The sequence below is a fragment of the Sarcophilus harrisii genome, chromosome 2 (genome assembly GCF_902635505.1).
Source record: "Sarcophilus harrisii chromosome 2, mSarHar1.11, whole genome shotgun sequence".
NCBI lineage: Eukaryota > Metazoa > Chordata > Mammalia > Dasyuromorphia > Dasyuridae > Sarcophilus > Sarcophilus harrisii.
This window is the reverse complement of record NC_045427.1, coordinates 247,136,081-247,149,478: the sequence shown is the minus strand read 5'-3', so window position 1 is coordinate 247,149,478 and position 13,398 is coordinate 247,136,081. Positions and strand designations below refer to the sequence as shown.

General features: G+C 31.7%; 1 protein-coding gene across 9 annotated transcripts in view; it reads left to right on the top strand.

Moving 5' to 3' along the window:
• The window catches only part of EHMT1 (euchromatic histone lysine methyltransferase 1), a 259,276-nt gene that overhangs the window by 69,788 nt on the left and 176,090 nt on the right, over positions 1-13,398 (top strand). The window lies entirely within an intron of this gene.

Here is a 13,398-nt window from a genome sequence, read left to right as displayed (position 1 = left end):
TGGGAAAATTATTTTTAAAGGTAACTTTTTTTTTGAGATTTGTCTTTTATGCTTCTCTTTCTACCTACCCCAAAGAAATTAATCCCTAGACTGTTAAAAATACTTCATTTTTTAGTGGGTCTGTTTCATTTCTTTTCTTTTGAAAATTGCTTTGCAAGACTATGAACCTTTAGAGTAGGAAAAATGTCTGCTTCAAACAGATGCTTCAGTTTTGCACATAACTTATTATGCTGTTGCTTCTGGGAAGAGTATGAGGATACTTATTTACTAAAGTGAATCTCATTTTATTGCAACATTTAATGAGTCTATCTTTCATTTTTACTTAAATTTGAAAGGGCATTGTTAAGTTTGGGAAGACCCAGGTGACTTTGAAGAGACAGAGACAGACATACAGAGTTTTAGAAGATAGACTTCAAAGTGCAATGGGAAAGTGCTGTGTTAGATGCCTTTTGTTTTCTAGTCTCATTGTAGAAGAACTTCTGGAAGAGGTTATTTTATATCAACTAATTGATTAAAGAATGTTCCTGGATATTCTATTACTCTAAGGCCAATGTGCGGGACCTGGAAGAGCTTTATGTGACCTTTTTTATTCATTAACTCTCATCTTTTTTTTTCCTTCATGTCTTCTATAATTTCAGCTTCACATCTAGAGGATTTTTTTTTATGTTCCTTAAGCAGTTTAAATTCAATGGATCACTTATCTTTTTAAGATGCTTGAAAAGCTAGTTTTTTAGATAAAATGAAACTGAAGGTTTCCTTAGTAGTGAGTGGACTCCTCTGGTAAGCACAAGAATAGATTTAGCAAATGTTTGAGAGTGAACAGGAAATGAACATTTTGGAAAGTGTTCCAGTTTGCTAGAGGAAGCCCAAAGAAAATATTCTACTGTATAGAAGGTAAGATATCTGAACTATGTTTTGACCCCAAAATAGAAATCTTTTAGCCTAGATGGTATCTCTAATATAAGGTAGTAAGACGGATTTTATGACCTGCAGTAGAGTTTTTCATTTTTGTTTTACTCTCATGATCACTCATGCCAAAATAATTTATGCTATAAAAATGTATATCCACTTGAACTGGAAAGGGTTTGTTTCCATTACTTTTATATTATAAAAAGAAATAGATTTATTATATTTTAGCACTTTAGTAAACAGTGAATTTGAATTCATGAATTTTTTGCCAAAATGTTTTGATAATTTAAAAAATATAGCCTATTAAATTGGTCCTTGAGTTTTTTTAAATATACTTTTTTTCTTATCAGAGATATTCTTTTTCTTATCAAATTGAAATATAATTAGAGAAGGAATAAGAGAAAATATCTTTTTTAGAAAGATCAGATGAAGGCCTTACATTCAATACGATTGTGCTACATTCCAAACTAAGAAAAGTGGTAGGAGATTGAATTGCATCTATCACTGCAGTCAGCTTGCTTCATAAATATGCGGTGTCAGCATTTCTTTAGATTTGAACATGTGAGTTACTTTTTCTGCAAATAAATAAAAGATTTGTATATGCTGTTATTTAAAAACCATTTTTCTTTGGTAGCACATGAGATTTTTGCTTTTGGCTCTCTAGAAAATCTTTGTGACATTCTGGCATTCTTTGAAATGGTGATTAATTATAAATATGCACTTAAAATAAAGGCAAATAAAACTTTATTCATACTGCAGTGAATGGAAAACATCAAATGTTTTATGTTAGATTTTTGGGGTACTTTAAAAAAGTACTCTTTTAGAGATTTTTCTCTCAAACAAAAAATCTCATGGAGCTATGTATATGCATTTTTGGCATCTAACCACATAACCTTTTGCCTTTTTTTCTGAATAATTTTTGCTTTTAGGTATTATTTATGGTAGGATGCTTTGTGACTGAATAGTAACAGAAATATGGATTTTCCTATTATAAATTTTGGTTAAAATAGCATGTCAAAAATACTTGTGTATATATATTGAAGAAATGTTGCATAATTTATTTTTAAAGAATTTTAAAGAATTTGAATTTAAATTAAATTTAAAGAATATAAAGAATGTATAATTCTTTAATAAATTCATGATCTGTATAAAACAGTTGGGAAAGCCATTTAGAGTTCTATAATACTGGTGTAGAAATTTCATAATTAAGGTATAACTAATTTATATCTCTCAAATGTAGTATAAAATAGAGCCTTCCCTTTCTATGAAGCTTTTCTGTCATTTTGTATGCATCAGAAACTGCTAAAACCTGCAGCACACATATATATACCAGAAGTGTGCATTTGATTGTTGATGTGCTTGCTACTAAAAGCTGAAGAGACAGTGGTAACTTTACATGAAGTAGTTTGCTGGGCAATCTGCATTATTTAAAATAACCTGTCTGAGTAAAATTTACTGTATAGACTGCAGGAAAAAAATTTCATAGTAATACTATAGGTCATTCAGGATGTTTGGTGCAAAGCAAGACTATTTTCTTTAATTTTGAGTCTGTAATTAAACCTTAATACTGGAGGTAATCACTAGCTATTAATAGAGATTATGAACTTCAGAAAAATTAAAGGCATTCTAGTGCAAATGTAGGTTTAAATAAAAAAGTATGTTTAAAGGCATCAGCACTGGTTTGAAAAATCTAGTGAGCACAGAGATAAATCATATTTAGATTTAAACTGTTTAACATGTTTTGACAGATTTTAGTGGTCTATCTTCATTTTCTTTTTGTAGTATAGGAATAGCTATTTGAAAATTGAAAAACTGTAGTTTAGTATTATATAATTATACTATCTCTTTGTTCCTAATTTTAGCATCAAACCCAAGGAGGTTCTGGGAAGAAGGGAAGGTTTCAAATTCTCTGCTTTTTAATAAAAACCTTTAAATATCTCTTTCAACCCCCATGAAGGTATATGGATTAGGTGACAAGAGGAAGGAGATAGAAAAACAGAAAGTTATTTTCTTAGGAAATCCATTTTTAGAGGAAAATTTTCCAAAATGTATACCCTCACAGAGCCCATTTTAAACTAATTTAATTAACTATATATTATCCTTTATTATCAAATACAAATATACTTTTCATCTGTCAGGCATATAAGAGTCCTACATTAAATGGCCCTAGACTGCTAGGCTTTTTTGAGTCCTTGTGTTTTTTAATAGCTGAAGCCTGTCTGTCCTTTCATGAGTTTTATAGAACGTAGGAGAGAAGTTAGGACTGGAGAGATATAAATTTGGTAGTCATCCACAAAAAAATTAATAATAGTCGAGTTATGAGAGTGAATGAGACTAGTAAAGTAGAGAAAAGAGAGAAGAAAAAGAGGTCAAAGAATAGGGAAACACCTGCACATAGGAGGGAGAAGGATGTGTTAGTATAGTGAGGTATTTATATAGGTAATACAAAAACCAGAAAAGAAAACTGTTGCATGGAAACCAAGGGAGGAGAGGATATTAAGAAACAGAAGATGATCCACAGTATTGAATTCTGAAGAAAGAGAAAGAATGAGAACTGATGAAAAAATTATTATATTTGCCAAGTAAAAGATTAGTGGAGTCCATTGAACAGTTTAATTACAGTTCAAGCTAGATTTTTAGGGGATTGTGGAAGAAGTGGATGTTCTTTTTAGAAGTATAGCAGTGGATAATGAGAAGTATTGGATCATATAACAGGAGGATAGCAGAGTTAAGAAGTTTAATAGGGGTTCTCTGAGTATATTTGTTACAGGGAAGGAATCAGTACTGATGGAAAGGAAAGATAAAGGATAGTAGATGGTATTGGATCCTAGAGAGGATCATATTGGGGTCAAGGGCATAAGATAAGGAGGGGAAGAATGTTTTTTTTTTTGTTTGTTTTTGTTTTTGTTTTTTGTTTTTTTGAGAACTGAGGGAAAGGAGGCAGAGTTGGGTGGAAGTACAAGTTTTGGGGTATGGAGAAAGAAGAGAAAGATTATTTTTCATCTAAGTAGGATCCAAGACAAATCTGTGAGATATTTTTGTGTTTACATCATTCCATTTGTCTGATTTTCTGCTGCTGTCTTTCTTGAATTTAATTATTTCTCCTGCTGTCAAATGAATCTCTATTGGTCTTTCTGAGAGGGTATATGTTCAGCATGTCATGCATGCCCAGACTGAGGCAAGCAGTGATAAAGAGAAAATAAAAATATATAAAGATAGATGAATAATGCCTTATAGGTTTGTGGGGAAAACATGACTTGACCTAGGTTTGTCTTTTTTTTTTTTTTTTTGGGTAATCTGTATTGGTACTTAGTTTATATATATGTATATGTATATATATATATATATATATATACATACATATATAAACTTTTTATAGTTTTACAATATTATTTATTAAGAATATTTAAGTCAAAGAAATCTGATGAGAAAATCTTGTATGTCTCAAACAAGAATTGATATTTTATCTTAAATTTATCGTTATTTAAAGGTATTGTAGATCTTATATCCAAGGTACCTAATTAATCTAACTGGAGATTTTAGCATCCCCTTATATGCAAACTTACATTACTTAAATAGTCAACTGAATCTAATCTCATCTACTTCTGTGTATCCTCTGACAATACTGATCACAATTCTTTCATACTCATCTATATGTTTCTATAAGTTCATCACAAGGGACCCCACTGATGTACTCCAGATCTTCCTTTTTTCTTCTAATAAGTTTGTGTGTATGAGGCAGATCTCAGACACTTAGCACTTCCTAGCTGTGTGACCCTGGGCAAGTCATTTAACCTCAATTGCCTGTGGGAAAAAGAGTGTGTGTGTGTGTGTGTGTATTATTTATTTTTCCTTAGCGCATCTGTGGAGTGAAGTTTTTTACCTATTATTCATTACCTTGTGACCTACCTACCCTTTTTTTCTTACATTTTGATAACTTTTATTATTCCTTTTGTTTTCTTATGTATTGTAGTTTATGGTCGGCATAATTTTCTATTATTCACTGTGTGATACTAATTTTCACTTTTTGCTGACTATTGTGTTCTGTGCCTTACAGTTATACATCATAGAAATTTTGTATTAAAAAGATGGACTTTTGTTTCTTAGAGAAACTTAAAGATCATTAAAAGGGCTTTGCAATTTTATGAAGACATTTTAATTTCTTTTTAATTTGAACCTAATTCATATGTTATCTACTATGTGTCCTATGTATGCATCCTGATAGATGAGATGATTTTTGTAGTTTGTCTAGTAGAATGCCATAATATGGATACTAATATATATAACAACAATAGCTAGCATTTAGGTAGCTCTGTAGTTTTGCAAAGGATTTTGAAAATATCTCGTTTTATCTTGCCAGTAACCCTGTAAATTAGGCCCTATTATTGTCATCATCATTACTAGTTTATATATGACTAACAACCTTATTTATTCATTAGTCTGTCTTATGTTAGGACAGACTCAGGCCATTTCACAATCTCTCCCTAGAGGCTTTCAGCATGCTGGGGTTAGATTCAGCCAGTATGATGTCATCTTCAAACAGAAACATCTACAGAGCCTCCCATCCTTGGAGAATATATATATTTTGTCCTTCATTCTTTTCTTTTCTTTTCTTTTTTTTTTTTTTTAATATATTTTTATTTACAGGTTATATGCATGGGTAATTTTACATCATTGACAATTGCCAAACCTTTTGTTCCAATTTTTCCCTTCCTTCCCCCCATCCCCTCTCCCCAATGGCAGGTTGACCAATACATGTTAAGTATGCTAAGGTATAAATTAAATACAATATAAGCATACATGTCCTAACAGTTATTTTGCTGTACAAAAAGAATCGGACTTTGAAATAGTGTACAATTAGCCTATGAAGGAAATCAAAAATGCATGTGGACAAAAATAGAGGAATTAGGAATTCTATGCAGTGGTTCATAGTCATCTCCCAGAGTTCTTTCGCTGGGTGTAGCTGGTTCAATTCATTACTACTCTATTGGAGCTGATTTGGTTCATCTCATTGTTGATGAGGGCCACATCTATCAGAATTGATCATCATATAATATTGTTGTTGAAGTATATAATGATCTCCTGGCCCTGCTCATTTCACAGAGAATATATTTTCAATGTAGAATTTGATTGTGATTTTTTCAGTGATAGGAGTGACACTTTTGAATTAAATTTTGTTTTCAAGCAAAGATTTGACAAGCTTATGTCTTTGTCTCTGTTTCTTTCTCTTCGAATTAATGTTTATGTTCAGAGTAAACTTGTTCAAGATTTCTTCTATTGTAATTGAATTTCAAATTTTGAATGTTTGTTGTATGGATGATATTGAGCTTTTATTAAGTGCTTGCCTTGTGCCTGGCATTGTATTACATACCGGGAATTCAAATCCAAACAAACAACAATATCCCTGCTCTCAAGGAACTTTTGGTTTGAGAATTGAGTTGGGAGTGAGTTGAATGTAGCCAAGGCCTCTCATGAAATAGTTCTGGCTAGGTATGTTCCAGTAAAGTGAGAAGGACTCAGAACAGAGTTATCTCAAAAGCTTAAAAAAAAAATTATTGGAAAGGAACTTTTAAGATTATTTTATTCTATAAAATTAAATACTTTTTTATAATTAATAATAATTGTAGAGGACTAAGTTTGTACTCCATAGAGTTGAAATAAACAGGAAAAGGATCCATAGAAAAATTTATACCAGCTCTTTTTGTATTGACAAAGAATTGGAAAGCAAGAGTATATCCATCAATTGAGGAATGGTTAAAAAAGTTAGGATATATGAATGTGATGAAAAACTATGCTGTAATAAATGATGGAGACAGTTTCAGAAAAATCTAGGAAGATGTATGATATAATGTAAGGTGAAATGCGAAGAACCAAGAGAACAATATTTACAATAATAGAAATATAAAGATACTAACTTTGAGAAACTTAAAGAACTCTGATCACCAACTGATTCTAGAGGATTAGTGATGAAGAGTCTAATAGAGAAGTGATAGACTCAGAATGCAGATTAAGTTTTTTGGAAATGGTCAATGTGGAAAATTGTTTTGTTTTACTATTCGTATTTGAAAGAGGAGCTTTGTTTTTCTTGCTTTTTCAGTTAGGGTAGGGGGAGATTAAGTGAGAAAGAAAAAGTAAAATCTTTGCTTGAAAACAAAATTTAATTAAAAAGACTATTAAAAATAATAAATATAGTAAGCTCTTCTACTTACTATATCTTTCAGTCATTTGTGCAGTGGGTGAAAATCTGTTGTGGAATATATCTTGCAATAGCATTGCTATTCTTTCCTGTTATACTATATTATACAATACACACACACACACAGAGTTTCTTACTAATACCCTTATTGGATGGCTTTGAGCTATGTGTAGATGATTTTTGTAAGTATTTTATTTTGTATAGTTGGAAAAGTAGATATATAAGTTGGTAATTGTTTACATATATATAATTACATATTAATAATGTCAGAAAAATATTCCATGCCTTTGGTATATTTCCCTTCTTTTTTTGGTATCTTGTAAATCACATCTTCAATGTTTCCACAGTTCTGGCACCTTTAGTACAGATTTCACATTTCAGATATTAATATTTGGTCCAGTTTGGTTGTTTTTCCCATCTTTGTTCTTGTTATTTCTGCCACTTGTGTTAACATGAAACTGTGGAGTCTAAATGAGGTAGTTCTGCTGCCTTTTATGGGGATGAATTTTTAAAAATTGTTATATTTTGTTTTTATATCACTTACATTTTGTACTGTATCCTTTCCCTTTCTTTTCCCAGAAAGCTATCCCTCATATTGAAGAATTTAAAAAAGAAGAATAAGAAAAAAGAAAACAGTAGCAAATATCAAAAGACTTGAACTTATATGCAATATTCCATACCCATGGATCCTCACTTTTGTAAAAGGAGAGGGTATCCACATATAATCTCTTCTTTAACATGGAAGGTTGATCATTATAATTTGGCAGCATTCACTTTTAGTTATTTTGTGTATTTTGATTTAAATTATATTCATTATGTATTTTTCTAGTTTTTTTTAGTTTATTGCATCATTTTATCTTTCTAGCTTTTCTATATTCATAATAGTTCAAAATAGATTTTTATACCAAAGTAAGTTTATATTACATTCATATATAGGAATTTCTTGGTTATCAAATCTCCATCAGAAATATTCCATACAAATAATTTTTCCCTCACTTTATTGCTTCTAATTGTTTCTGAATTAATTTTGTTCACATAAAAACCTCTCAATTTCATGTAATCAACATTGCCTAATCTATCTTTTGTAATTGCTTCTAATTCTTTTTTGGTTAAGAATTCATTCTCTAGAATAGCCACTATTTATTGTTTTTCTTATATACAAACTTTTCTCTCTCACTGGGTGAGCCTTGTTTTGGTTACCCTCCATACTTTTAATGTACTTTGTTTTCACATTAGCCTCTTAGCTTCTTTTAAGGTTAAGTTCAAATACCACCTTTTCCAGAACTATCTTGGCTTCTCCCTTCTCTCTAAGCTGGTATTTCTCTCTCCTCCCAATCCCTGCCCCTGCCATGTTACTTTTTATCTATTTTTTTCTATATATCTTATATACATATTTATTCATTCTCAGAATGCAAGTACTTTGAGGGCAGAGAACTGTTTGCTTTTCTTTGTAACTTTGGTACTTAGTTACTTGTGGCATGTGATTTATGCTTCCTTGTTTGACTGGATCTTCTATGGTTATTGATTTTTATGGATTAAAATTCTTTATGAATTTAAAATTGTATTCATTTTGTTTCTTAGGCCATTACCTATATTTTTAATGTTAGTGATTTGTTCAAATCGGTTAAGATTAACTTCTTTTAGTTACATTTTATATCTTCTTGTTTCCTTATTCTTTCTACTTTTTTTTCTTCCTCGTTCTTTCTAGCTTTATACTTATCCCGAGCTTTGCTTTAAAAAACTGATGGTCTCTGCTACACAGATGACCAATTCAGGAGCGACAACCTACCTCATTAGTAATTCCTTCATTTTTTGGTGTTACTTGGAGTTCAACATGTCTAATTTTGCTTTTAAAAGATAATTGATTACAACTTATAAAAAATTGATTTTTCTCTTCTCAACCTCCATGGGGGGGGGGGGGAATAGAAAATAAAACCCTTGTAGAAGTATGCATAGTAAAAGCAAAAGAGATTGCCACATTACCTCCAAAAAAATCTCATTCACCACCATTAGTTCATTTGTTAGGAGGTAGGTAGCATATGTGATTGTTGTTATTTTGGCATAGTAGTTAGTTATTCCTTCTATCATAGTTCTTATGGCTTCCAAAGTTTTTCAAGTATAAATTTCAATAAATAAAAATTCTGGTTATGCTCACTTCCCTTTGCATCCATTCGTAGTCTAAAATTGTCCTCATGATTTCTTATGAAACAAAAATATTCTATTACAATATTCCATAATTTGTGCAGTCATTCTCAGGTTGAAAACATCCTCTTAATTTGCTATCATGAAAAGAGCTACTGTCAATCTTTTTGTATAGGAGACTGAAACTTTCTTCTTTTTATTTTCACAGTTTAGTCACATTGTAGCATAGTTATTTTCCAGAATGGATATATCCATTCGTCCTAATACCTGTAGCGCATGAGTATCTTTGTTTTTCCCACAATTTTTCCAACATATTTTTCTTCTTTTTCTGTTATCTTTGTCGATCTGATGGCTATAAGGTATCACCTCACAGTTGTTTTATTTTGCATTTCTCTTTTAGCGATTTATAACATTTTTCCCATGGTTACTGATAGCTTGAATTTCTTCCTTAGAAAACTGTATATTTTTGAATTTTTATCAATTGGGAAATGACTCTAAATATAATAGATTTGAGTCATTTACTTATATCTCATTTCATTCTATCTTCTCCAACATATTATCCTCTTATAATTCCCTATTTTTTAAAATTTATTTTCAGTCTTTCCTTATCTACTTGCTCATTTCTTTCTAACTATATATATATGCCCAGATCTCCCTTATCCTGAACAAAACCTTCACCTGGTTCTTCCATCTCTACCACTGCCCCTGTATATTTTTTACTATTTTTAACTAAACTTCTCAAAAAACTACAATAGATGATTCTTCTGTCTTTCTCCTTTTTTCCTTTTTCTCTTCTCTCTCCTTTCTTTCCTTTTCTAACCCTTTTATAACATCATGCTCTTTAACCAAGGAGTCCCTTAGAATTCTTTCCTGGGTCCTTTTCTTCTTGTATATTATTTCACTTGGTGATCTCATCAACTTGAATAAATTTATTGATCCCATCTCTATGCTTGTGATTTTCAGATCTGTCTGTTCGGCTCTATTCTTTCTGCTGATCTCCAAACTCTCATCTCCACCTGCTTTTCAGATATCTTTAGCTGAATATTATATACCTTAAATTCAATGTATCCAGAAGAGAATTCATGTTTTACCGTAAATTCTCCTCACTTTCTACCTCCCTTTATTGCTATAGAAGGCTGTTCTAGCCTCTCAGGCCTTCAGGTTGTGGCCCTCTTCACAACCTAGAAATCATTTTGGATTCTTTCACTCCCCATATGGCAATCTGTTACCATGATCTGCTGATTTCACCTTTGATATGTCTTTCTAATATACATCCTTCTTTCCTCTGACATTGTCACCTCTCTTGTGCAAGCCCTCATCACTACATCTTACTGCAATAGCTGCACTAGTTTTGTTTGTGCAAAAACTTTTAAATGTTACACAATAAAATTTTTCAGTTTTATCTTTGATGAATTATACTTTTTCTTGAAGAAAATATTAATGTAAATATTAATTCAGTGTACTATATGTATATTTTTTGACTACTGGTTTAGAATTTGTCAATATTTCTTACTTTTAAAAATGCCCTTTAAAGTAAAATATAAATATAAATAGTGCTAAATTTGTCTATAATAGGGATAGATAGGGGAAACTGCTTTGGACAATGCAGAGCAGGAATTAATCCTGCTACTTAAATTTCTGAGTCACTGCCCATATGATGAATAGTCTTTTTTTTTTATTCCTCAAATAGTACTGTTAAAGAATACCTTTTCCCTCCTTTTGGCTTTACGTCCATCTATCAATTGATAATTTTTATTGTTGAAGTCTGCCTGAAGGTAAAAAGTGTGCCTGTTCTTTGGCACTTCTTTCAACCTTATTCCTCCCTATTTACTAAATTGCCCCCAAATGGAATCTTATGATCTGAATTCCATGTTTCTTATCCTTTGTTAGAGATGTTTTGTTGTTGAGTTGTTTCAGTTCTTGTCTGACTCTCATTGACCTCATTTAGACTTTTCTTGGCAAATATATTGGACTTTGTCATTTCCTTCTCCAGCTCATTTTATAAATGAGGACTGAAGGAAACAGGGTTAAGTAACTTACTTAGTATCACAGAGGTGGAAAGTGTCTGAGGCCAGATTTGAAATCAGATCCTCTTGATATCAGGTCCAGCATTCTATCCATTGTTTTAGTAAAAAGCTTAATGACATTTTTCTTCTACCTTATACTTATAGTGGCTAACACTTCTGTATTGTTAGATGTATTTAACATGTCATCACATATTTGAGAGGTTTATCATATGAAAAAGTTCATGTGATAACTATTGATGTGATTCTACATGATTCTAAAGGATAAAAATAGATTTAGGCTTAAAATAATGCTTTTTAAATTCTATTTTATGCTATTGTTACTTTATATTTGTATGTGTGTTGTCAAATCACAAACATTTATTAAGTACTATATTCTGACAACTGTGCTAAGTATTAGAAATATAAATAGAAGCAAAAAACAAGATAGTCCCTTACTTTCAAGGAGCTTATTTACTGATTGGAAAGACAACATCTAAAAGCACAGAGTAAAACAATCTTGAGTGGGTTCTTCCTGCAGTGAGGTAGTTATTCTGCTCTTTCCAAATCGATTCATTGTCTCATTCCCCAAGGATATTATTCCCAACTTCTCATTTCTTCTTCTTCTTTTTTTGCTTAAGAATTTAATCTTATATACTCTTCCCTACCTCTAATGGAGGTCATTTGCCTTCTAAGGGAGCCCCCTTTTCTTCCTCATCTCATATCATTCAAACATTTTCCCTCACTATATTCTCCTGCTCTCTGGTCTCTGATGAAGAAATGTCTTTCCAAGGAACTCTGCATGCATCCTTGATTCCATCTTCTTTAGTCTTCTCTTTGAGAGATTCTGTCACTCCCATTTTCTCTTATTTTCATTCTGTCCTTATTTACTGGCTGTTTTCTGCTGTTACAAACAAAATTATCTCGTCCCCTTCCTTAAAAAATCCTTACATAGCCAACTCTTCTTCTCTCTAAGATCCCACATATTTCTCCTTGGCTACATCATTTGAAATAACTGTTTACATTGTGTGCTTCCATTCTTCCCCTCCTTCCTTTACTTAATTTCAAACACCCTACAGCCTAACTTTTGAATCTCATCGTTTAACTGAAACTGCTGTTCAAGATTTTTTTTTTTAATTACTAAATTTAATGGGCTTAAATTCTCATTCTCCAAAGCATCTGACAATGTGTTGATCACCCTTTTCTGGGTACTCTCTCTTCTGTTTTTGTGACATTACTACCAGACTCTGTCTTCCTCTCACTTCTCTGAACCTTTCTCCTTAGTCTCCTTTGTTTAGTTCTTAGTGACCTATCAGCTCTCATGACTTCACTTATTATCTGCATGCAGATGATTTCCAGATAAACACAGATATATATTGTACACACACATCCACACACATATATACATCAAGCTCAAAGCTTGCATTACCAACTGTGTTTTGGAAATATTGAATTGTATGTCATGTAGACGTCTCAAACACAGCATATCTAAAACAGAACTCCTTATCTTTTCCCCTTAGCTTCCTCCTCTTCTGAAATTTCTCTGTTATTCATGGCACTACACCCTCCCAGGAACAGTCTCTTTTTCATCCTTAATGCCTCACTCTTATTCATTTTACATACTCAATCAAATTGCCAAATCTTGTCATTTCTACTTTCCCAACATGGTCCTTTTATCTTCACTCTCACAGTCACTGCTGTCCTAGATTGTTGAAATAGTTTTTTACCTGTTCAACATGCCCCCTAAGTCTCTTCTTCTTGTAATCCAACTTTTCTGTCATCTGCCAAAGTTATTTTCATTAAGTGTAGGTTTACCCCTGTTTACCTCTATAATTACTCCTTCCATTAAATTCCAGTAGTTTTCTATTATTTTATGGATAAAATATATCCATAAACTCTTTCTGATATTTAAAATTCTTCACAATTAGGAATCTTCCTATAATCTATGTCATCTTTCACATTACTTTTCTCTATGTTATACTTGCTGCTCTTCATGCATGATGATGATTCCCTTTTTTCATTTTTTATACTGGTCTTTATACTAATACTGTAATGCTTTCTTTACTCATCTCTGTTTCTTCAAATTCCAGGCTTTCTTTCAAGAATTAGCTCAGAAACCACTTTCTTCAGTAGTTCTTTTCCATTCCT